This window comes from Artibeus jamaicensis, unplaced genomic scaffold, assembly GCF_021234435.1.
Source record: "Artibeus jamaicensis isolate MK-2021 breed Jamaican fruit bat unplaced genomic scaffold, CSHL_Jam_final contig_233, whole genome shotgun sequence".
Taxonomy (NCBI): domain Eukaryota; kingdom Metazoa; phylum Chordata; class Mammalia; order Chiroptera; family Phyllostomidae; genus Artibeus; species Artibeus jamaicensis.
In genome coordinates, this window is record NW_026521486.1 from 30,871,089 (window position 1) to 30,898,400 (window position 27,312).

The 27,312-nt window shown below is 39.2% G+C and overlaps 1 protein-coding gene and 1 pseudogene across 2 annotated transcripts in view; one reads left to right on the forward strand and one right to left on the reverse strand.

Annotated features, from left to right (window-relative positions):
* PDE3A (phosphodiesterase 3A) overlaps window positions 1–27,312 on the forward strand; it is a 272,742-nt gene that overhangs the window by 52,771 nt on the left and 192,659 nt on the right. The window lies entirely within an intron of this gene.
* Window positions 11,113–26,106, reverse strand: LOC119042849 (melanoma inhibitory activity protein 2-like; annotated as a pseudogene).

The window sequence follows — 27,312 nt, forward strand, 5'->3', positions numbered from 1 at the left end:
AATTTACTGAAATTTTCCAAAAATATTCAAATAAATAAAGACTTTCTTACTCTTCTTCGAAATGGAAATGGATACATCTGAAGAATTGTTTCTACATCGTCTGGGTGTTTCCAGTCACATCTGCTTTTATCCTCACGTCTGAGTTACTAGGACTCAGTGATGGACGGTCTGGTTCATCCGCATAGAACTTTCACTTCCTCTTGTAATCTGTGATATTATGAAGAAACACCGCAAACTCTCATATTGCAAGTTTTGATACATATTTTATTAAATGATAGAAATGAGATTAAAAGAGGGATATCATTGATATGCCTGTTAATTACAACCTTTAAATTTTGGAGGCTTTTATTTATTCTTTTGATGTTCCAAAGGATTGGGTACATGCAGTAGCGATGAAGTTATCGTGCATTCCGAGGTTCAAATTACAAAGTGTTTTCTCCATTCTGTTGCTTCAAAAGTATTTAAATCAACACCATCAATAGGGGTTTAATTTTACTACAATATTTTCTTTAAGAAGCATATATTAATATAATAGTGTCTATAACATTAAAAGTTATTAGGTGAATATTGCAACGGGGATTTGTGCAATCTGTTGAGTCTAAATAACATTGATGTCATGAACCTTTCCCTTTCCTACCCTCATTTATTATAATTCTTCCACGTGAACTTTTCTTCCAAAGGAGGTGACGTTAGTTGACAGTATGAATAAGCATGTTATTAAGTAATGGTTTGAGTATAATTAAGTTCTATTGCTTAACATTGCCTTCAATGAATATAGGTCAGAAAAACAGCAGACATTGGTTTGACTTATGATTTTTTATGGTGTTGACTTTTTTCATTTTTGATGTTTTATCGCTTATGCTGTTACAGCTGTCCCATTTCCCCGCTTTGCCCCTACACACTCATCCCCCGCCCCCCAGGCCAGAGTAAATCCCTACACCCTGTCAGTGTCCATGGGTCCTCTGTATATTCTTTTTTCTTCAAATGGTTCCTTTTATGGCTGTTTCATCTTATTTTTGAAACTGTCTCAAAATATTTTCTGCCAGAGTGCTGCAGCTGATAGCCCTTTTAATTAATGGTTAAAAATTTGAGAGCATAGAGCTATGGGCTTTGTGGGATAAAGAACATTTTGAATGTAAGACTGTTTAGTTGTAAATATTGTATTGATCACATCTGTGTTTGTAAAGTGCTTTCCAAAGCCAAGGACAACTTTTAGCCCAACTAACCCTGTGGGGTGGGGAGATGATCCTTGGTAGTATAATAGGCTCACTTTAAGTGCAAAGATAGGTATTACGGAATGAACATTTTCCTGAGCACCTGTGACATGCAAAGCATTTTGGGAGAGCAGGACTATAAAAGAGAAAGTTAATGTATTTAGATTTGGCCATTAGAAAAGGTATATTTACTTTTTTGTAGTTGTTAATGTTTTGTGTTTTATCTCTATTATTTAAGTTTCTCACTTTGTTTCAAATACGGAAGCATCGCACGTATTCCATGAGTCCTGGACTCCGATTCTTTGTCTTTCTGGCACCCACCCAGCAACCAAATGCCAACATCTACAGCATGTTTTGCCTAACAGTTGTAGACTTGAGCTACAGAATGCCCCCAAATGTTTCAAAATTTATTTGGGTACATTTTCAAAATAACCTTCCTTTGAGCTCTTAGTTTTGTGTGCACCGTAGTTAAACTATTCTTTTCCATGACTTGTAGCATATGGTATTTAACTGTTTGCTAGTATCACTTTCTCAAGTAAACATATTTGTACAAAAGCACTTCAAGACTTGCACACTTAATAAGAGGAACTCCTCTGAGGTGGCTCGATACTTAACACATGAGTTTAAAAATTAAAATCTATGTAGCTTAACGTGCTGTTTCATTGTCTTTCAAAGTTCATTACAATATTTGAAGCCAAAATAACCTTTCTGACATTTCACCCCAGAGATTTTGCCCCTAACAAAAGAGAATCAATCAGTTAACATCACAGAAAGCTGTATTGACCCTGCTCTTTAAAAAAAGCATCTATTGACTATGGTTTGAAAATACAGTCACACATAAATCTCTTGGAATTTTCTGACTTAATAGACTCTGAATTGCTTCCTATAAATTGTGTCCTTGGAGTCATTTTTCACTTTTTAAAATAACCCCCTGAATTCTCACGTTCTTTTTACCTTATCCAGATGATCCCAAAGAGAGTGATTCTTGCACTTTTCAGTTCAGTTAGCCCTGCAACAACAAGCCATGCTAATATTGGAATACCTATTATTCACTGTTCTAATTGTGGCTTCTGGGTGTGCAGTTGTGTGAAGTGTTAGGCGTGCCATCTGAACCATAAAGATAGCTGCAGACATGTGGAGGGTGATTAGAGATGTCGTTTGTAAAGCGGAGATGTCCGGCAATGAGTAACTTGGAGTCGTGCCCAAGATTGGACAGACAATCAGTGGCCAGGCTGTCGTCATGGCCCGGCTTCTCTAGTCCTAGGGCCCTGTGCTTTTCTTGGGTTGTCAGGTGATCACACCCAGTGTGCAATAAGCACACAAGTGGCAAACTCTGATCTTTTCACCACAAAGAGTCTATAAAGCAAAAATTCCAAAAGTTGGAGAAGGGAAGTATCAGTAGCAGTAGTACCTCTGGCTCCAGTTTAGTGACTCACACGCTGAAGGGGAGTGTTGGAGTTTGTGCTCACGTTATCGTGCAAAACGTGCGTGTGGGTGCATTTGAGCTTTCATTTGAAACAGAGCTCGACTCAATTTTGACTCTACAAATGATAGAATTGTGACCTTGGGCAAGTCACTTAAACTCCCAAAGCCCTGGATCCTTCAATGCAAACTATTTATAATGTCCTTATTGTAATGTTTTGATGAGGATTAGCGATACTGCCTGGAGAGCTTTTAGCATGGTGCACAGTGCAGGATGTATATACAAGTGTATATTTATCAACAACACCTTCTCCTGAAAGGGTAAAAAGAAGTGGTTGCTTAACTATTTTCAATATAGTAAGTTGTTTGTGAACGTTCTGCCAAAATCGTGAGATAATTTTAGCATGCATGTATATGATAATGAGGCCTCCATAGACAATTTATTAGTCCTCCAGCTATTTACTTTCAAGTGAGGCAACTTTCACCTTCAAGCAAATCAAAGGAACAGAAAAGTAAAGATTATTAAAATGTCTGGAGAAGCGATAGTGTGATTCATTTTTAAATAATTAATGTAATTCCTTGGCTATTACCGAGAATCTTTTTTTTTTCCTAACTGGAAAATTTTATGTACTGTTTAGGAAGATGCTCTTTTGCTTAAACACCATTTAAATGTCTTCAGTAAAATGCAGATACTTATTGCCTTGGAAGAGGATGTGAGCATTTCATCCTTAACACCAGGTCTGATTTCAAGGCTTGGAAAGGAGAACTTCGTTAAATCCTTTCAAATATGGAAACTTAAAAACGCTATTAGTTTAAAAATTTGTTCCTAAATATTTCAACATTTCACACAGCCAAACTACTTACTAATAGAGGAGGAAATTAATGAAAATTTCTGTATGTCAAGATTTCATCTACCTAACGCCACCCATTCCCACGACACTCTGGATTTCTTCTGTGTGCACTTACATAAAACTTATCGCACCCACTCGGGGGCATCATCTCATGTAGTTGGAAAAGCATCCAAAGCTGCCAGGAAACTGCCAGTGAGCATCCTGGTGTTCTGGATCCTGGAGAATGATTTTACAGTACTGTCTTCATCAGAGTGGGTGCCTTAGTAGTCTCCCCATGCTTAAGCTGTTACAAAGAATCGTGGACAAAAAAGGCTGTTGGCCAGCTAAGAATATGCTGATCAACTAGTGCTTTGGAGTCAAGATATGTTGGTTCGCGGCTCCGTGCACTAGGTTAATATTCTTGGGTCAGTTGCATTTTCTGTCAATGACTCATCTAAATACCATTGGCCAGAAAAGTAATGTTCCCTGTAGCTCCCTCTAATGGGCCTGGCAGAAATTACATTACAGTCTTGGAAATTTCCAAGTCTGTCTCAGAGATAAACAGTAACAGGGCCTGTTAATTGGAAGTGTGGTTAACTGCCAAGCCACTATTCACGCCTGCTTCTATTCCTTCTTTATGAAAAGACCAAATTATCTGAAAAGGAGCAGAAAACACACATGTGTTTTAGTTTAAGGGATTGTAAAAATACAGTGAGAGGATTTTTTGACCCCTCGTTGTCCTGATTTGGGGAAAAATGGGCTGAAGTAAACCCTACACTGATTTGGTTAACCTGTTACCTTGGGTAAAAGCTCTTACGAACTGCTTTAAAAGATATAAAGTAGAAGAGGGTGATCTGGCTGAAAATTTAGATGTTATTCACATCAATAATTAGTGGATACAGAGAATAAACCTAGAAACTTTCATGACTAAATTTCAGCATTATACTTAGAAGGTTCTTTTATGGTTTCTGTTTTTTGCGGCTTCTCCTAATACATCAGAGTTCGTGTACACACAGAGGCCTCTGCAAAAATCACTACCTTCAGTAAAACTTTGAATGTGCCAAATGAATGTCTCAGCTTACTCTCCACTGGTGCCTCTTCCAGGGAGGAGAGAAACACGCAAGCCTCCCAGTAGCAACGTCACAAACTACATCCTTTCGGAAGATTTTTTTTTTTTAGATCAAAGAAGCATTTACTAATATGAATAATTTGATATAATCCCTTATGTCTTCATGAACACCACGCCTTCTGTGGTTTAACCAGTTTTTCTTTTATCTGAAGGACAATTGAATGTTTTATTCTGAGGATAAATTACCCCAATTTTTTATACTTTCTTCTGGGATCAGGGCACATGACTTGACTACATGAGAGTACGTGTGAAGCACTTCACCGAAAAGAAGATCTGCAAAACCATGGAAGTGAGCTAAGTTGAAATGGCAACTGCATAGATATGTAGCATTTTATTCTAAAACATGGTACTTTAACATAAATAGGTCCCTGTTATATACGTTTAGGCAGTGGATGTTGTTGCCCGAGAGCCTAGGTTCCTCCATTCCCTACTTGTAATGTAGACACACACACTCTTTTCCTGAACTTGGAAGAATTGTGTTGTCATGATGATTGGAAGCGTGGCCTCTTTCTGTTGTGGCTCTGTGGAGGGGAATGAGTTTAGAGGAAAGACGACCTCAAATCTGTGCTCTTGTCCAGGACTGCCACTGACCTCGTCCTCAGCTCTCGGGAGGCCGCTCTTTCTGTATGGAGGTTACTGCCACAGTGCTGAAATAGCTGGGTCCATTGGAAGATTTTTTGTTAAATCTCAAGAGAGAGGAAGAGAGAGAGAGAGAGAGAGAGAGAGAGAGAGAGAGCAACATCAATCCATTGCTTCTCATACATGCCCCAACCATGGGCCGAATCCATGACCTAGGTTTGTGCCCTGATGGGACACTGAACCTGTGACCGTTGGGTTTATGAGTTGACACTGCAGTCAACTGAGCCACGCCAGCCAGGGCTGGAAGATTTCTTAAAACATCTCTATTCTATCCTTTTAGTTTTCAATGAGTGATAACAGCTCCTTTAGGTTGTTTCATTTGGAAGAAAACATTATCTGCCCCATCCACGTTACCACCCTGAATATAAAGTTTGCAAATTTGTGGGTTTGTCCTTCTACATTCTATCTAAACATGTAGAATAATTTTTTGTTTTGAAAATAAAAGATACAGCATGAGATGAGGCTACAGGAGATTCTTGGTATAGCCAAGCCTGGCTCTTCACATATAAGGTAGTAGGCTCACATAAACAATAATGAATGAATTTCCTCCAAAGAAGTTTTATTATAATTTTTAAAGATTTTATTTATTTATCTTTAGAGGGGAAGGGAAGGAGAGAGGGAGAGAAATATCAATGTATTGTTGCCTCTAGTGCATCCCCTGCTGGGAACTGGCCTGCAACCCAGGCATGTGCCCTGACTGGGAATTGAACCACGATCCTTTGGCTTGCAGGCCTGCACTCAAGCCACTGAGCTACACCAGCCAGGGCTTATTATAGTTTTTGAAAATAATTTCTTAAGGTTTGTAAGGTGATTTTTTGTTGTTGTTCATTGAAATCCTGTTATGCCATGTAGGTTCATGTTGGGGGAAAGTTCCCATTATTTGGGAGGATGAGGATTTTCTTATATAACTATGAAAATGAATATTTTTAGTAGCTTCGTGAACTTAAATAATGTACTTAGCTTTTCTGAGACAATTTTTTTGTTGTTGTTTAAGATGGGGGCTACATTTTGTTTGAGTTGCTATGAGGATTAATTTAAATCAGATGGGTTTTGGAATTCTTAGGATATATTCCCAGAAGTAAGATTACTGGGTCAAAGGTGGTTCCATTTTTAATTTTTTGAGAAAACTCCATAATGTTTTCCACAGTGGCTGTATCCATCTCTATTCCCATCAACAGTACACAAGCATTTTCCCATTTTTCCACATCCTCGCCAGCACTTGTTATTTGTTGAAAGACATTCTTGAAGGTTTGAGGCGGTATCTCCTTGTGATTTTTTTGCATCTCTGATGATTAGTGACATTGAGCATTTTTTTCATGTCTATTGGGCATATGTATATCCTTTTTGGAGAAGTGTCTATTCAGGTCCTTTGCCCATTTTTTCATTGGATTGTTTGTCTTCCCTTGTTGAGTTGTATAAGTTCTTTATGTATTTAGGAAATTAACCACTTATTGGAGGGATCAGTGGCAAACACACAGTGTGTATTCTCCCATACAGTAGGTTTCCATGTGCACCCCTATGTTCATTGCAGCAGTATTTACAGTAGCCAAGATCTGGAAAGAGCCCAAGTACTCATCAACAGATTCATAGATAAAAAGCTGTAGTCCATTCACATAATGGAATACTACACAGCCATAAAAAGAAGGAAATCTTGTCTTTTGCAACAACATGGATGGATCTAGAGATTATTATGCTATGTGAAATAAGCCAGTCAGAGAAAGACAAATACCAGATGATCTCACTTACATGCGAAATTAATGAACAAACACACTAATGAACAAAATAGAAACAGAGATGTGGATACATTGAACAGACTGATAGCTGTAACAACAGATGGGGGAGGGGGTACTGGATGAAAGGTAGAGGGATTAGCCCAAGAACATGTATGTATGACACATACACACAGATAACAATGTGGTCATGGCCAGAGGGAGCGGGTGGAAGACTGGGTAGTGTGCAAATGGTAGGGGAAATGGAGACATCTCCAACAGTGTCAACAATAAAGTAAAATATAAATAAATAAATCAGATGGGTGTTAGAACACTAACAGTGTGGCTGGTCAGAGAAAAACAAAACATCACTGCTATTTACACATACATGTAGTTACAATATCTTTTAGCGTTTTTAAAAATATTTTATTTATTTACTTTTAGATAGAAGGGAAGTGGGGGAGAAAGAAAGGGAGAGAAACATCAATGTGTGGTTGCCTCTGTAATACCCCCTACTGGGGACAGGCCTACAACCCAGGCATGTGCCCTGACTGGGTATCAAATCAGCGACCCTTTGGTTTGTAGGCCGGCACATATAATATAAGGTAATAGGCTCACCAGTGAGCCATACTACCTTATATTATATTAAATCAATCCAGTGAGCCATACCAGCCAGGGCTGTCTTTAAGTTTTTATGGTATTAATTTATATTTCAAGTTTTTGAAATTTAGTTGAAGAGCATATAATAAACTAATGGAAATGACGAAAGCAAAAGTAATCTGTGTGCTTTATCTTTTCAGTTGTATGTAAACTTTTTGAATGATGCATCATGCAACTCCTGTAACATTCACAAGTTTTGGTCTGCTGAGAGCCAGAGTAAAACTTTAAGACATCTAAAATCAATAAACATATCATCAGGTGACGATTAAAAAAACTTGAAGACAAAGGGGATTGAGTAGCCTGGTAATCTGACTTTATGTATTTATCGGTAAGAACTTTAAAAATGCACAGTCTTTTAGAGTAAGACTTTTCTTCCTTCAGAAATCTTTTACAAAAAGCAGTGATAGTTTGCCAGTGTTGATGGATAAGCAAAGACCTAAGGTGGTTAGATGAACAAGCTAAGACCAAAATCACACAGATACTTCCAACATCTAGTGAAATCTCACTGTTTCCTGCGATATAAACGATGCAGGAATGGAAAACCCAATTAAAAATGTTATACATGTTAATAACAAGTACATTGTCCTACAAATGGGAAGTCTAGAGGTCTCATTTGACTTCATCAAAGAGTTCTGGCTCCATTTTTCCCAGAAGCCTTTCCGTATTGCCTTCCTCTGGTGAGCAGCAACATGATGTACTTTCGAGCATCATATTCAATCATAAAGACCAGATGAAGAATGAGGCAGAACTCTTCTGGCAGCCCCCAGAAATACGTATTTGTAAGAAAAGAATCACAGATAAAAAAATAACAGAATGTAATTTAACTAAGGTTGAGAAATGTATGTGTACTGAAAAGATATTCCTGTATCTAACAGATAAAACATGTCTTCTCTGTCACAGTTTTGCCTTCAAATTCATTGTTTGTAGACTCCTATTTACAGGCTTTTCAGGTGCTGAACTTTTTCATAATTGGGTTGTGGGGAATGGGCCTGCAGAGATGGGTTACAATATTTTATAGTTTGCTGTCTTCTTCCACTCTGACCAATTTTGAATCAGAATTGCTTATAGAAAATTTGGTGATCAATTATTTTTTCACTCTGAGGTCACTTCTCATTTAACTTGATTTTGCTTTGTTCTTTCTTAGACTCAGCATTTCTGTGCTTGGATTTGAGTCTCTCATATTGTTAAAAATCATGTGTAAGAACTGCCCTGACCCATGTGACTCAGTGGGTTGGGTGTCGTCCTGCAAAGCCTAAGGTCACTGGTTCAATTCCCAGTTAGGGCACGTGCTTGGATTGCAGGTTTGGTCCCCGGTTGGGGCACATGTGGAAGGCGGCCAACTGATATTTCTCTCTTACATCAATGTTTCTCAGCCTCTTTTTTTCCTCCCTTTCCCTGTCTCTGAAAATAAGTAAATAAAATGGTAAAAAAATGTATGACATCAATATTCTTTTAAAATATCACTACTTAATCTTAGTTAATTTGTTGAATCAAGACTTGAATAGTGAAGTGACCCTTTCCTTTTTTCTGCATTTCGGCTGAGTCTCTTACTGCAGTCTTGACTGTCCATAACCCATGCTTTCTCACGAGGATGGCATGTGCCCCAAATCATCTGTGGACCAGACGGGAACACACAGTTGCCATGTAGAACTATGATTTGTTTCCATTGAAATTCCCTAGAGGCTTTGAACTTGTGTGTTGTATTGTGCCTTCGTAGAAACTACCCAAGTAACCTCTAGTCTCATCTTTCTTCATGTGAGGATAGAGCCAGAGAGGCTGTTTCCAGTTCATTGTTTCTAGAGGATATTTGCTACTTTTTAGTAACTCGTAGACCTGGTAAGGATCTGGACGAGGCAGATTCAATGGATGTACTTGAGAGCAAAGGGAGACAATCCCTGTCCTCAGAGGACGTGTAGTTGAGTGGCAGACGGTTAAAGTAAATGCATACAAAAGTCCACGGCATTTAAGAACAGGAGGTATTGTACCTGGTTCTGTGAAGAACCTATAGTAGACTTTGTTTCATGAAATGCATGTTGAGCCAAGATCTGAAGGAAAGTCAGAAACTGGATTCCCACAATATCATGAAAAGTAGGGTCAAAATAAGCGTGTGACATTGGCTGTCTTTCTTTCTTTGAGTCCACATGGTATTGATGTAGTGTAGAATTTATTGCTTTGGGTTTATATCTTTCAGACATTAAGGAGTAATTTTTAGTCAGTTGGTGAAGAACAGAACATCTTTATTTTTCTCAAGGATTAAAGATTTTAAAACAACTTTTAATTCATTTTAATGTGAAAAGTAATCCTCTTAGAAAGAAATGAGGGCATTACTTTTAAACGAGAGTTCAGTATTTATTACATTGTGTATCGGTATCATAAGACATCAGTGCTTGATTTGATTTAAAAGATATTTAGGGCACACTGTCTACATACTAGGCCTTTTTCTGGGTGCTGGGGCACAGCAGCAAACCAAACAGAAGTGACCCGGGGCTCTTGGACTTGTACTCCAAAAGGTGCTTCTCTCTGCCAGCAGCCCAGACAGGCAGGCAGGGCTTCTCACTTCACATATTGACACAGGGACTCCCTACTGCCTTCCTAGGCACTGTGGGGTCACGGTGAAGTCCTTGATTGAGCATTTTCACTCAGTGTCCAACACTGATGATCCATCGGTAACTAGTGTTTATATTCAGACTGATCAACAACATCTCTGCTGTTGAATCATCTTGAGGATCCTAAATCTTCTACTCAGCTGTGTGTCATCCAGAAGAATTTAGGCTTTTCTTCCAGATTAAAAAAAAACCTCATTTGGGATACAGCGTGTTCTAAAAGAGTAAACCCCAAGCATCCCCATATAACATTGATATTTTTTGTTTGTTACACAACCAAGGGAGCAATAGTGTGCTAAACATTAGGGAAAGCTTGGCTGGGTGGCTGCAGAAGGTGGGCAACTGTGGAAGGCACCGATGCAGGAGATAGACTCTGGACTTGGTTGGGGAGAGGGCCATCACAAAATTTGAAGATGATTCCTGGATCTGGCTTTTACTACTTATGAGATGCCATGAGTAAGTTCCTTAATTTGATCAATCTGTGTTCTCCTTTTCTGAAACAGTAGCTATCCTTGCTCTACTTAGCTCACGGCTCCTGTAAAGATCACATGAGAAATGTACAGATGCCTCTGCATTGTGGTTAGGTACAAAGCTAGAACTGGTCAGAAACAGACTCCAAGCGTGTTCTAACCGGGCCAAATAAGTAACGGAAACCGGAGCTTCTCTCCCACTCGTGTACGTGTGTTATTTCTGATATTGGGCAAGATAGGAATTTTTGGCGCGTAGAAATTTTTGTAGTGACCCAAAAGTTAAATTCCATATGCGAATTTAGGTCCTTGCCTCACAGAGGTTCATTGGGTCAGTGCTACCTGGGAGACACTAGAAACGAATCTCAGGCCCTGCATTAGATTACTGAATCAGAATCTGCATTTTAGCAGGCTCCCAGGGGATTATATGCAAATTTTCTTAAGCACTGGGGCTGACATTTTGGCGTCCACCCTGGTCCTTCAAAAGACTTGAGGATGCTGTGGACACACTGACAGCAGCTGCTGAATGTTTTAGCACCACCTGGGAAAATGGGGGCACTGGAGGGTTATACTGAAAAAAATGCTGCTTTCTGTTCCCAAGGAACCGTTTTAGGGGTGAAAGGTTCATATTCCATTATCAGTCCCTTGAGCCCACCAGTGTTCATAGCTGTTTTTTTCCCAAGACTTTTATGGTACTGAAGTCAGGCTTTTCATATTAGAATAACAGACTAAAAATGACTGACAGTTATAGTGTCTGGGGTTGAAGGAAATATTTAGTCAGAGGAACTGGGAATTTATCAAGAGATGTGTGTGATTTCATTCCTAGGTTTCTGGTTCTGGTCACCTTTGCTCTCTGAGGACAGTGGGGTAAGTGCTGCTTTGCTCTGCCTGTCCTCAGTTCCACGAGGCACCCATTCTCAGGAGCTCAGGGTGACTCCCCAAAATACCTTATTCTGTTATACAGGGGAAGAAAAAAGTCCATTGAGACCAAGAGTGGCTTAAATTCTCAGTAAATATCTCGTGTGTTTGAAAACAGGAACTACTTTCTCGGATTCTGTATCTAATATCCAAACCTTTTCTATGTGATGGCAAATCAACTCTTCCAGTCTTAGCAAGGTTTAGGATCAAATGAAACTGAACTAGGTTTCCCTTAGAACAGCACTTTTTTTTTTGCAGGATACATGAAATAATTTTTACTCTTTCCTGTTCTGTAATTATCATACTGGTTTGGCCAAAAATTTCTTTTGGTATTTTTGTGTAAGATGGTCTAGTAGTGCTTAGTTGTCTTTAACTTCATTCGAAACAATTTCGTTAGATTGTATTGTGACAGCTGTCATATCAGCGTGCATTTAAAAATACTTATCAAAGTTGGAAAATTTTGTATAGTCATTTTAATATTAAGGATGGAAGAAAAGAAGCAACATTTTCAGCATAGTATGCTTTATTATTTCAAGAAAGGTAAAGGTACAACTGAAACCCCCCCAAAATTACTGCAGTATTTGAGGAAGATGTTGTGACTGCTTACATGTGTCCGAAGTGCTTTGTGAAGTCTCGTGCTGGAGACCTCTTGCTGGAGGGAGCTCCACAGCCGGGTGGACCGTTTGAAGTTAACAGCTATTGAATTGAGGCATTGAGAACAATCAATGTTCAGCCATGCAGGAGATAGCCAACGTATTCAAAATATCCAAATCAATGAAGTTATTGAAAATGAAAAATGTGTCTTTTATAGAAAAAAACTAAACGGACTTTTTGGCCAACCCAACAGTTGTGACTTGACTCCTTTCTTCCCCGACTGTTTCCGCTCCTGTCTGGGCTTCTGGGTGAAACTGAAGATATTCTCTGAGCTAAATGCTGTGTGATTCCTTTGAGTATTGACTCCACATCTGCACTCTGCAAACAGCGGTTGAGAGTGTTGGCTGCAATGAGGTAAATCCACTTTAAAACTAAAGTTAGTAGATGGCTCATGACAAAATTTCGGGCTTTTTTATTCCAATTTTGCTACAAATCAGTGAAAGGATGTCATGGTCAGCATTTGGGAACCAGTGCTGTACTTAACCTCAGCTTTCGTTTCTTTATGTAACAAATACTGATGGTGGCCCTTTTATGTGCTAGTGATAAACCCAGCACAGAAAGCAGACACCTGCACTCGCACAGTATGTATTTTATCATCCTGAACATCCTTTTGAGCCCATAGCTCAAAAGTTGGAAATGAACCATATCGAAGGTTAGCACTATGTTGCTCATATTAAAGCTTCCCTCACCCAGTATTAGCTAACCCCTTTTTTATGTAAAGTTTTTTCATAATAAGACTGTCAGTCAAAGCAGACAATTATTTCATTTAATTGTCTTCCTGAGTGGACCCATGCAAGGGTATTGCTAGTATTAAGACTTACCTTGATTTTTCCTATAGCTGATTCCAACTAGTAATGAGGGTGTCTTGTTCTTGGGTGTAGAGAATGTTGCTAGAAAGAATTAGGTCCATTTTCTCCAGAGTTCATCAGCTTACTTTTATTTCTCTTTTAAGGAAATTCCTAAGTATCCACAGGTGTGCAGCCTCATAAATTTCAATTTATCTTCAGCACAGCCGCCAGCTTGTGCATGTTTACTATAAGGCGTTACCACATAGTAATTTCTCCCTTAAAGAAGTCTGCCGTATATAATGTGAAGGCGTAGTTGTCATGATGGTTATGCTGCATCTTAAGCCAAATACATTTCTCAGCATTCCAAGGTTATGTGAATACACAGAGATAATTATTATCAGATGCTGACATTGCGCTTAGTGCTTTAGTAATATAAGAAAATGTTGCAAAGAAGTCATTCATTTAAAAAGCAATGCAAAATAGAGTGTGGAAAATAGGGTGTGCCTTCACACACGTACTAGAATGTAGAGATGTTGGAGTAATTTGGCTTCTGGCCTATGTCTTAAGACTGGGTGAGCTCTGAGATGGCACATTTCCGGGGACACAACGAGAGGCCAGAGAGGCTGTGCCTTGCTTCCAGTCGAGTTGTTTTTAATCACCGAGCCAGACCCCTGATTCTTGGGTTTTCTTGTCACTTAGTATGTTCTGTCTATAAGTCAGCTGCAAAATTTAAAAAATGAAATCTTCACTTATACCCACAGTATTGATGTTTTATATTTATGAAAGCAAAAATGATTTTTATCATCTCTTAATCATTCAGCTTGTACAGTAATATTGAAAGAAAACCGAATGAAAACTCTATTTGATATATGACATATTGCACTTGAAAATATACAGATCACTGAGTATTGTTGACTGCTTATCGAATGAAGCAAAACGTTTTGATATTAAGGTACTGTAGATGCTATGGGTAAAAGGGGATGTCAGTTACGTTTTTACTTTTAAGTGCATATTCTTGTATCTTATAGTCTCGTGATGCATAATTTAAAGTGTTTGCAAAGTACAAGAAGTTTATTGTATTATGTAACTATCTGCTTCAAATTATGAATGTAAAAAGAAAATGTTACTCCCTTCCTACCCCTCACCCTGGAGACAGATTTTCCATGACGAATATTTTAAACACCAGGATGTTGCATAAACTAGTCTGGAATAAAGAGGGACAGACAGCGCTATCTGATAGAGTTTTGCTTTGTGCTATTTCTTTTTTATTACACGAACTACACTTATATAGTCACCCCCCACACATATATGTTATAATTTTACTACCTATTTGGATATTCATTAAAAATCAATACTTTTTTTTGCTTGCGTTGCTTCTCTGATTGTTTTTATTTGGGCTCTCTGTAAAAATGAGAAAATTTGAAAAATCATAGTTTAGTGTAAGATTCAAAGAAATCTGATTAAGTTTTGACTCCAATGAGTATGAGAGAATATCTATGCAAGGGGCATTTGAGAGTTGGCATTGGTAATGAGGTATTATATGTTAAAAAGTGATGCTTGCCTGGCTTTTGTTTTTTAGAATTTAGTTTAAAAAATTTATTCTCCAAAATGTTTAAATTACAAAGTAATTTGTAATGCAAAGAAGTTGGTAGGATGGCTCCAGTGTCCTCCAGGTTTCTCTGCAGTGGCTCTAAAAATATCTGTGGGGTGGAGATTAAAGGTCAAAGTCTCTTTCAGAAAAGGTATAGTCAGTGTGGTAAGCAAGAACTGTTCCTAAGTTGCTTTGAATTTTATTTGATAACCTGACCAATGAGACCTGGGCTGGGCCCTAATTTTGTCAGGCTACACTGATCAGACTACTGGGATGGTTGCTTTTCAGGCAAGTGCAAATCTATTTCTTAAAAAGTCCCTTCACTTACACACCACTTCTTGCATGCATCGTCTTTACTACAGCAAAGACAAAGGGTATCAAGCAACACTAGATTAACTTGGTGGTAGGCTCAGGATGGGGCGAAGGGGGAGGGAGGGCGGGAGGGTGGGGAAGCAAACTGTTTAGCAGTGGCCGGTTGTTTACAAGGACATCTGTCTGCCTGGTGACACCTTTATGGAGACAGGAGTGAAGAATGCTCTGTGACCTGCTGCTCCTCTAGGAGCTAGGGTTTTTTTGTGTGTTGTTTTAATCAAAGATTTAAGTTTTTCTTAAGGATATCTCTCATCGATAGACCATGGGGTTTGAGTATAGTCATTTACCCTATCTAATCTGATTATTTATAGATAAAAGGAAAGAGAAAATGACCAGTTTTGTGAAATAGTTGTTTCTGATCTTTATGACTAAAAATATTGTATATTATATACTAATACATTTAATCAGGTTATATGTTAGAACCAGATCTAATTTCTTAAGTTAGTCAACAACAAAGATCAATATGTCCAGGGCATTATAATGAAGTGCTGTTGGAGATATATATGGATAGATAAGTCATATTGGCTAAGGAAAATACAGTACAGTTGGGAAAACTAAATTTTATTTTATCTTTTATCCAGCAGAGAGTTTATAATAAGTGCTGTGAAGTAGTTAGAAAATACATTACAGTTCAAAACTGGAAGAGGTTATTTCCTAGGGCACAGGTGGCAACATAAGGGCCATGGACCGCTCCACCTTGTTTCTACTTGGCGGCAGCACCAAGCTCTCACTCCACAATTAAGGAGTAGTTCCATGTATACAGTCCTAAAATTACATTTGGTCCTTTGAAGGCAACTGAGAGGCAGATGTGGCCCCCCGTGAAAATGAGTTTGACACCCCTGACCTAGGGTGTGGGGAACCTTCAGAAAAGTCTTCATGGAGCATGTGGTGTTTGAGCTGGATCCTGAAGGGGGAGTGGAATATGAGCAGGTGGAGACTGGGGACATAGTCAAAGGCAACAGCATTAGTTGTGAAGAATGAAAAATATGTATCGGAAGATAATGGTTCACCTATGTTATAGGGCATAGAATACTCTAGATGGACAAGTTTACCCCTACTAAGAGCCAGGGACTTTGCTAAAATAAACATTTCTCATTTACTATCATATTTAAATCTTCATGATAAGCTCCAGAAATAGAATTTGTGGTTAAAGAAACCAGGACATCAGTACAACTAGGATGTGGTGGAAGTTGAACTTGCAGCCGGAGTCTGGATCCTTGACCACTAGCTTCTATTTCCTGATGTTGGAGGAGCCCTGGTGCCTCAGAGAATGATGTGCATTTCCTTCTGTAAGTCATGGTCACATGTGGGATATTTTTGAGCAGGATGAGTAATGTGTTCCTCCCAGTTACTCCTTTTGCCCCTCTCGTCCTCCTCTTCCCACCCACTCTTCTCTCCAACCCTGCCTTCAAGTTACTCAGAGAAACCTTTCAGGATTACAGATCTGCTTGTATATTGCAGTCACCTACAACCTTGCAATGTTTCCTCCTCCCTCCCAATTTCCCAGAGCTGATGTGACTGAAGATCTGAGTCTGTATCTTTTGGAGTTAGTTCTTATACACCCTCCCATGGTGTATAAGGCCCTGCCCATCTCTAGAGCTTCATCTGGAACTATTTTTCATTCTCTTAAAGCTCCTTTGTTTTCTCATTCCTCTACTTTTCTGAGGGCAGTACATCCATCCTGAGGACCCTTTCTCATCACTGGATCACCCCATCCCCTTCCACTGTTCTCATTTATTATTAATTATTGAACTACTTGTTGACCCTTTAGTACTGTCAATGTAAGAAACATCCAAACCTGTAGAGAATTTTATGAGTTTATTTGAGCCCAAGCTGATGATAGCTGGCCCGAGGAAAGACCTCACATGCTCCAGAAAAGGACAGTTTTGCAGTGTCTTTTATGCATTTGAAATTAAGGCAGGGACCTAAGGAAGACTGCATGAAGGTGGAAGGAAGCAAGGTGAGCATTGGGTTCTAGGATCGTTAAGATTATGTGCTCTCTTGAGGGTTATACCTTTAAGAGGTGTTACTTCTGGCATCTCAAAGATGTGTTAACTTAGATGCACTAGAATGATAGACAAGACATGCTTTAAAACCTTTCATTAAGGAAGTTACAGGCCTGGGTTATGACTACCCACCATAACCTGCTCAGTTAGGAATTCCCAATTTATTACAACACCACTTTACATCCATAGTTCATATAAAATTTGAAAATTTATTTCTAGACATGCAACTTTACATCAAAATAGAATTTAACTGTTGACACTACACATGTTGAAATGGCTTTAAAATGATTTGATCGAGATTGTGTTTCTTTTTTTCCCCCCAAACTTTCAGGTGTGCTTTATAATTACCACCAGGTATATGTAGTAGTCAGGGTAGACTAGGTTAGTTTGCAATAATGACAATCACACAGAAATATTAATGGCTTGTAACAAGAAGGATTTTCCTGTTACTTCCATGTGGCTTGGCAGGAAGATTTATTATAGTTACTTCTGCAGGAAGCTCCACTTGACACGTGCTTCCCAGTCACCTGTGCAGGGGAAGAGAATGTGGTAAATCACACACTGGCTCTGAGCACTTCTGCCTGGTGGTGATGCGTGGCACTTGTGTGAATACATTTCACTGACCTCACATGGCCTCAGTAAATGTTCAGGGGACAGGGAAGTGCAGTCCTACTCTTACTGAACGCTGGTCCGGCTGCCTACCGTGGTGAAGGTCAAACTCAAGAGTCAGGTGCTGGGGAGAGGAAAGAGGTTTATACAAGTGCCAGCCACCTGAGAAGATGGGAGCATCTTGTCTCAAAGCCCATCTTAACATCTCTGTTCAGGCAGAGTTTGTATAAAGAGGGAGAGGGAAAGCAGAACAAAGAGATCAAGGGGAGGGCTTGAGAGTTTTCTGTTGAGGGGACGACTTGCAGATGAGCCCAGTCAGTTCTGGTAAGGACCTTGAAATTGGACAAGCGATGGTCTGGTGTGTGTCATCCTGGTTTTCATTATCCTGGTTCTACATCATCTTGGTTTTATGGTGGAAGTTCAGCAAATCTCCCAGAACTAAGATGACTGAAGGTCCAAGTCTGTATCTTTTAGAGTTAGTTCTTACGATTCTCATACAAACGTGCTGTTGTTCTACAAGCTGCATATTAGTCAGAGTTAGCACTTACAGAAACAATGTCAAAAGAATGGTGGGATGGGTTACAGTTCCCCACTGTTACACTACCATGTGGAGGAAAGTGGAGGACAAATGGAAATATTTAGTCAACAGCACTGTTGGATGTTAAATATTAGAAGTTTTAAGTCAATTCTTTTGAAATTCGTGTTCATTAGCAGTTTGTAAAAATGTAGTCAAACTTAGCAGTTTGGAATTTAAAACAAAAAAAATTATAAAATGTGATTATGTGTCTTTTAAAGCCAGCATGTCAGCTTAAAACACTGAATTTGAAGTATAGGCTTAAACTTAACTCAGTAAAAGTAAGCACTTAGTGGCCAGGACACAAAAACGTGTATTAAAACCATCTTGTCCATTGGTAGTGTTGTAGAAAAAGGTAGTGTCACGGCAAATATGTTGAGTTATCCTTGGGTTATAAATCATGCTTGAAGCATCATCTTTTTGGGGGAGGGAAGCCATGATTGTTGTTCAGAATCTGTCAGTCAAAGGCAGAGTAGAGTTATTATAATGAGTCAAAAATTCACAGTGAATTACTGCTCTATAGGTGTATTAAATTTTATATAAAAACATCTTTCCCTTAATATTTACTCTTTTTGGATCTGTTTTCAGTTGTTAGCACTTTTCAACGCTAATTGATCTTTTTAAATTTCCTTTTGTAAGAATGAGTTCTACTGAAATTTCTATGAGGGGCATTTACTACAACTCTAGCATTGGAGAGAAATCTTACGCTCTCCTATTACAGGTATTTCTAAACTATGTTACTGTGGTCCTTTCTGTAGCCTGGATATAGGAGCTTGACTACCTGCATAGGTATGTAAGATGATGTGAGTGAGAGTAGAAATAAGAATAGAGTTATACCATAATTATTTGCTGATACAAACTTCTTAGGAAACACCTTATTTTCTGGAATAAATAGAACTGTGTGATCAAGTATACAGACATTAAGGAAATTTAAAAGTAGTATCTATTTGATCAAAAAAAATTGACCAGTAATTGCTTTTCCTGTGTTTTGTTAATATTTCACAAAAGAATACCTGGTTCTTCTGGTTCTTATGTAAGAGTTAAATATGTCTAAGCAGGTCTCAGTTTTCCTTTGCCTTATAGTAATTGTGCTAAAAATTATAAAGAGATGCATTAGCATAAATTAAATATTAAATATGGAAGTCATAAAATAAACACTTCTGTGCAAAGAAAATGTCTTTTTAAAAAGAGAAAAGGGTATTAATTGTTGGTGTGCTTTATTCATTTAGAAAAATTTCTCATGGAACATCATTTTTCTGCCTCTCAGACAATTTGCTCAGTTGTTCAGATCTCTCTGAATATTTGTATTTCTGTGACCTATCTAAAGAGCAGCTGATTTGTATGTGCCAGCTTTATGTACATTGAAAGGCAGGGTCATTCATTCAATTAGCTTCTTTGTGGCAGGAAAAGAAGGAGGTTGCAGTGTTGGTTGATGTAGGGGAAAGTTAAAGGATAAGAGAACTTTAAAATTATGGAGCCCATGAAAATTAAGTTCTTGTGCTCAGTGGTATGGCACATGCAGGTTTCAAAGATGATGTCTTTCCTTCTTGTTGTATAATCAACCAACAAGTATTTACCAAGTACCCGTGGCTGAGTTTTCATTTCTGTCCTGCTTCCCCTGTCTCCTCCTTACCCCCGAGTCCCAACCTCTCCATCATGAATATCAGTTTTCCATATACACGAACTATGTCTTTTCAGTAATAGGCCTTCACACTGTTCAATTCTCCTTTCTGGCACTGAATATACATGAACAACAAGCAGTCGTACCTCTTAAACTCACAAGCTCTTGTCAAAAACATAAAAATATACAAAAGCAGTCGGCAATAGTGGGTTTTGTCAGCCCATTTACGTTCCGAGGATCTTAGACAATTGTGTAAGTTTCTTACTCTATTGAAATCCATTGACTTTATGAATTAATCACTGTGTTTTCTACATGTTACAGCAAGTTTAAGAATATTGATTTGGCAACAAATTATGGATGTATATGAGCTCAAAAATTGCCTTACGAGTGTTCAGAATGAAAAGAAATAAAAGCATTAATCCTCTTTGAGGCGAGCAATTCAAGACACAGCCTCACCTCCGTCATAGGTCAGGCTGTGCAAGAAGCGAGTGTGATGTAATGACCGTGTGTGCTCCATGAATTAAAATCAGACGTGGTTTCTGCAAATATAGAGAAAGAGTGCAACATGCCTTGAACTTTCAGCCTCAGGCAGGAAGAGAAGACTTGGGCAGTAATAGAAACAGGAGTGTTTCTGTTGTGAAGCTTGGGTGTGTTCAAAGTAAATCAGTTTGTGTTCGGGCGAAGGAATCCAGGACTGAGTTTGAGCCCCCGAGGATCAATAAATTTCACACTGGCAAACACCTAATCCTGTGCCTTAGAAAACAACTCCTACTCTTGCCAGCTGTCAGCAAACCCATCACCACAGGCAGTAAAATCTCCAAAAGCAAATCAAGCTGGCAGACGTCACACACGTGCACGGGTCAGTTTCACAGCATTGTTTCCACTGGGCCCCACACTGTGGTGTTTATATTAGAAACAACCACTAGAGTCTAGAGGTAAAGACTGGCATTGCATTCTCCAGCGATGCAGGAGTAAGTATTAACAGCCGTACCTGGGTGCAGTCCCCTGCTTTGTCCCAGAAATATTTCACCATTTAAGAAAAGCTGACTACATATCTTGGGAATAATTTTTTCTACCATGTTGTGGAAATCCATGTAAGTCTTCTCATTTTCCCTCCTTCTTCTGAGTTAACTCACACAATTCTAGGTAAGGCTTTCCCAAATACTTTGTTAAGCCTGAAAAACTTTATCCCCAAATTTATTGCGTGTCCAAACGGCCGCAGATTACAGCCACATGTGAGTATGTATGTACATATGGAACGAAGCCAATTTTTAAAATGTGGGTGGCAGTGTCTATAATGACTCAGAATACTTTGCACAGTAGTGGGAAATATGAGGTATCAACTAACAATTCTTTAAAAGCAAACGGAATTTTGGAAAGACTAAGGGAAACAGGAGTATGGCCTCACCTTTTATTCCTCACTAATGACAAAAATACTTCCCTCGCTATGTTTGTTGTTGATCTTTGCATGCCCGGCCGTGGCGTATCCAGCCATTGCCCTGGACTCATTTTTTCCTTCCTGGAGGTATAAATAGACCAGTGACGCTCAATGCTCTCTGCAGTCGTGCATCATTCATACCGAACATCTCCTTTCTAGGTCACAGAGCTTAAAAAAAAATCAGCAGCAGTAGCAGCATGTGAGAAGATGAGTCTATGACCTCCTCTCTCCCCTCAAAGTAGTGCCTTTGATAGCATCCAGACAGCAGCGCACGGAAACATGACAGTTGGCCAGTGCGTGGATATCAGAGGGGGAAGTAGCCATTCTTACCAAATAGCTTCAAAATAGCATCGTCTGAGCATTTTTCTCTCCACCCTTTCTCCCCCACATGCCTGAAAAGAAGCCCTTCCTATCCAAAGCATAACAAAGCATTAATATATTGTGAGAATTTAAAGGAAGGACTTGCATCCTATGAGAACTTAAAGGAGGAATATGCCTTTTTTTTGGGGGGGGGAGAATTTGAAAGAATGTGTTTTGTGAAACTTTGAAAGAATTTGTTATTTTGTGGGAACTTGTAGAGCATGCCTCTCCTGCTACAACTAGCTGCCTTCCTGCTTTGTCCAACTGGATACGTTCAGATCATGAGAAAATGCCATCTGCTCTCTTCTTTCCTCTCCAGTAAAATAGAAACAGCCATGCTTACTGGCAGTCATTTATGATTAAGTGCTTACCGAGGAACAGTGTACAGTGCTGAGTGTTTTGAGAGGAGGCGAGGAAGGAACGTTATTCTCCTCTCCCCTCCAGCCTCTTTACTTTGTTCATGAACTGTGATCTTTAATTCAACTCTTCCCAAGAGGGTTAATTGCTAGAGCTAATTTCACGTTTGAGGAAGGCAGGGGACGAGGCCGGTGAGTGGCAAAGGCAGTGCCTTTGTGGTCACTGAGTTTGTGTCCTGGACTCCAGCGTGTTCAACTGTGTTCTCTTCTTGGTCTGTCAGATCTTTTTAGGGACCTACATTCTTTCTTTGAGTAAATATTTATTGTGTGCCTACTATGTGCCAGGTTATTTTAAGCATTTAGAATACCATTTAACAGTTAATAAATGTTCTGTTCCCTTGGAATTTCATTCTAATGGGTATCTCAGTGGAATCAATGCTGTGAAGAAAAATTAACCAGATTGAGTGGAATTGATAGGTGGGTACGGAGCATATGTACTGTTTAACACAGGATGGCTAAGGAAACTTGAACTGATAAGGGGCCACCTGCTTTTTTTCAGAGGAGCAAAGCCTGTGCATGTCTGGGGAAATTAATTCCAGGCAGAGAAAATGACAAATGTAAATGTCATAGTTGAGGGCACAAGCAGAGGAACAAAGCCGAGAGTGGGGTGACGAGAGGTCACTGAGGAAGCAGTGGGACACAGCATGGAGACCCTTGTAGGCCATATGGCCCTGGGACTTGACTTTGACCAAAATGTGGTCTCTCCGAGGAGAGGCACGGTCTTTAGAAGAGTGATTAGGACATAAAGTGTAGATGGGCCAGGGCGGGCATGTGCTCAATTTTGATGAATACATATATCAAATATACTTTCATATCCAAGGGAGATACGTGTCCAGATTTTGAGATGATCAGGTCTTCTATGGGGTAAGACTTGTAGCATAACAGCAATCTGGTGCTAAACAAAGATTGAGTATGTTTGCTGGGTGCACGGAAACCCCACCTTGTGACTCTGAGAACATGTTCAAGGTAAAAAACAGTTTTTAACTCCAGCTGAGTCAGAGTGTGAAGGATGAGCAGGTGAAAAGCCCAGGGACCTGCAGACAGGTCTTACAGTTTTACAAAACTCACTGTTTAAATCAAGTATTTATCTTTTAATCCCTTCAAATATGTCAGCACAAGTTGTAGCATTTGGAAGTATGCCTTGATAACTTGAAAAAGGCTGTAGATATTTAAGGTATTTAAGAATGTGGTTCAAATTTCCAGTCCAGGAAAGTTTAAGATCTCAGTGTAGTAAGAGCTCTCCCAAATACTCCTTAGTGGTATCTGATTCACCTCCACTTATCAAATTTTTTTCTGGAGGAAAAGACCAATTGCTTTTTTGAATGACAGCAGATCTCAAGGCCAGAGGGACGGAAGAGGCTGACTTTATTATTACTGTCAATACCGAACAAGTCTTTGAACCAGTTCAAACTTCTGAGTTCTTGCCTCTGTGGAGGAGGAGCTGGGTCTGAATAAGGTTGGCCTGCTGGAAGAATGAGCGTCCTGTGATGCAGGTCCCATGGAGGTGGGACCTGGAGTCAAGGTTTCCAGTGAGGATCAATGAACTGATCACAGCTCGACTTTCCTCTTTCATTAGTAATCTCATGGACAAAGGCTTCCTTGGGCTTCTTGAGCTCCTTTCTCCTTCCCGTAAGAGAAGCAAAGATGAGAGTCTGAGAGACTTCCCCTTTCTCTTCCTCCTCATGGAAGCAAAGATGAGTGTGAGTGGACCTTCACACGATGTTGGGAGGTAGAGAAAAGCTCTCGCTTCAGGTGCAGGTCGACCCCGTGGTGAGGGACCATATGGGCAATACTTCCTGCCAAAAGCTGGATTTTTGCTACATTGAATGTGTAAAGATCTTTTTCTTAGAGTTCAAATTTAAATTCTGTTTCAGTTCATTTTTGTAAGAATTGTCTTTCTTTAAATCATTGAGGTTTCTTTTAGACGTCTGAGTTGCCAACCAATTGCGATGGGCTTTTTTTTTTTTTTCTCGTGGGAGATTATCTACCCTTGATAAGAATGAATGGTTCCCTCCAGTTCTTCAAGATCTTTGGCTCACTTTCTATAGGTCTCCAGCAATTCAGCTGCACGGCTGATCTCTTCACATGCTTTAGAAAGTTTCTCTTCTCTCTGTAACCCAGTGGTTTTCAGCCCTTTTCATCTGTGGCACATAAACGTGTTACTAAAATTTTGTGTCACACCCAAAAAATGTATTTTTTGCCAATATGACAAAAATAGGTATCATTTTGACTGATTTACAAAATAATAATAATAATGATAGTAATTACCTATCTTTTCCACTCCAAAGTGACTTTTTAAAAAATCAGGTACCTATACTTGTATATAAAAATTTCTGTTACCAAGAAGTAACCCATCTGACACAAGCACATTATGTGACATGACTCATAAGATACAATTCTTTTATGTGACATATATGTATGGTTCAAGACAGGGCATTCACACTGGACAGCTATTGTTGTGCTGGCAGTTGTAGTATTTTTATTTGACCAGCAAAGGGAAGAGAGGTCAGTGCTCATGACTAACTATTCAGGTACAGCATGTTTTAAAAATTCTTATGACACAATACCGTATGATCTCACAAATAAGTAGAACCTAATCAATAAAACAAACATGAACAAAATACAAATAGAGACATGGGAATTAAGAACAAACTGACAGTGACCAGAGGGGTGGGGGGAGGGGCAATGGGGGGGAAGAAGGGGAAGAGTCTAGGAACATGTATAAAGGACCCGCGGACAAGACAGTGCGGGGGGTGAGGACTGAGTGTGGAAGATGGAGGAGGGGACGGTGGGGGAGAGTAATGGAAGAAAAAATGAGGACAACTGTAACTGAACAATTAATAAGAAAAAGAAAAAATAAAAATAAAAATTCTTATAGCACACCAGTTAAAAATCACTGCTTTACCTGGTCATTTTTTCTACTGTTAGTTTTCTCCAAAGTGTCATTTTCTTGGTACAGACAGTTCAGTCCTTCAAGTTTCTACTGAAGCTCTTGATTCTCATATTGAGATGTTCATTTTTCTGACTGCAAAGATGCTTGTTCAGTCTGAAGATTTTTAATACACTTTAAGCTCTTCCTTTGTTTTGTCTACTTAAGATAATTGAGAGTAAATTTAGTTTTTCTTCTTCTAGGGTTTTTAAAGAAGACTTTAACTTAGCAGCATGAATCAGCTTCTTCTAATCTCCTTTTGGTTTGTTAATTATTTTCTAAACTATTCTTCGTTTCCAGTTCCAAGTTACCATCCATTAAGTCTTCTTCCAGCACATCAGCCCAATCTTGCATCTTTAGCAAGCGTTCAGTTGGAGATTTGATCTGATTTTCTTTTTCATATTGAACTTGTTTTGCATATAGTTCTGAGCTTTCAGATGTTATTTTCCGTTTATTGAGCTCACTCAATTTTTCTTTCTAGTCTTCAACTTCTTGTAAAAGCTGTTTCTGGCTTTCTTAAAGTTGAGAATTTTCATTCAAAGCATCTTTTATAGCTATCTTAAGTCGGTCTTCATTCACTTGAAATATTTTGAAGGTTGTTTTGGTCTTAGTTACTTCTGATTTGAGTGATTTTAATTCATCTTCTAAGGATTGTGTCCTTTTTGTAATATCCACCATCAATTCATCTTGTTCAGAATGTTTAGGTGTCTCTCTTTTAACTCTTTTTGTAGAAGGTGTATTTCATCCTTAGTGCAGATTTGGAACTGTTCAGCTTTTCACAGATTGCCTCCAAACTTTGAACTTCCCTTGACTCCTCAAAGCTGGGATCCATTAGTGATTCTAAGTCTTCATACTCCTTTTGTACAAGGATAAATTTTTCAAATATTTTACATCTTTCTTCCATTAGTGTAGAAAGATCTGTAGCAACCTTTTTCTTTCTTTCCACATGAAGACGGTGTCTAATCGATGGAAACCTTCATGAAAATAAGGGAACAGCAAAAAATCCAACAATAGCTGCATGCACCAGCAATACCCATAGGAAATCACAGGGATTAGGACCTTTTCTCATGTCTTCAGGCAATGCTGCCATGACCCTGTGGTAGCTTTTCCAGGACCAGATCCAAGTACACCTGATGGGCAGTTCTGGGCTCCTCCATGGTGCCAAGGCTGCCTTGGATACAGTGCCTTCAGCCAGCGCCTGACTGAACCAACACTAAGGGGCAGAAAATATACAGCGGCAGCAGCAGCAATAGCAGTGTGGAGTGCAGTCCAAATCTGCACCGGGCAAGTGGACCAGACCACTGTGGAGCCAGCTGCAGGGGGTTGCTGGAGGGAATGGCCAGGCAGGCCTCCAGTGTTCACATTGCCCTTTGCGGGAGCCCTGGCCCCTATGTTACACGTTACCTCCGGATGACCCAAAGGTCCGAGCCTGTGCTGCAAGGACCTGCGACTCATTCCCTCCTTGCAGCCCCACCCTGTGCTTTGTTTCAGGCCAGGTATTTGGGAGGCAGGGAGGCTGGGCAAAACCTCTGTTTTTGTGTGGCTCCTAAGACAAAGCAGGGTGGCCTGTGATGGAAATTTTCCTTCTTCCTGGAGACTGACTGCAGGGCTGTAAATGGATCTGATGGTGAATGGAACGAAACGTATGGGCACAGACATGAGTTTCTCATGTGCGCAGGGTTTCATTCTTTGAAATGGTTTATCCAGAGCTTTCCCAGCTTACCTGACTAGTTACCATCAAACCTTATCTTATAGAGAGAAAATCAAATACTTCAGGAGAAACACTCTCACCATGGTGTGAACCTGTATCATACTTTATTCATCCCACTAAGCACATTTAAGTAATAGGAATTAAGAAGCAGTTAATAGCATGAGAATATAAAAGACTCCTAAAATGAAACTAGAAGCTTGGCCATAACATATAGGCTCTTTGTGTATAACTTTACCTGTGTTTTTAGGTTCATTATAACCTGTTTATTTTTTTTAGAGATGTGAAATTATGTAGAGTTTATAAAAATTCTGTTTTTATTAGTTCATCAAACCTTCCTTTCTGAGGATACAAGTCTGTGAAATTGGAGGTTGCTCTACATAGTTTCTTCTCTTCATTGGTATGTCATTTTACTGTTTCTCCAGTGTGTGTGTTACAAGAACAGAACGTCCTTTATGTTAGTTCATATTAAGTTGTAGCTTAACGCATGCATATAACTCTTATGGGATTCCCCATACACCAGCTTCCCACACTAAGAACTTACGTATTCTAGAATGTTCAATATCAGTACTTTTATTTATAATTTTAAAAATGGGGAAAACAAATAGGACAAATGATTCCTACTCTTTAGAAGTTTAGAGGCTATATCGAAATG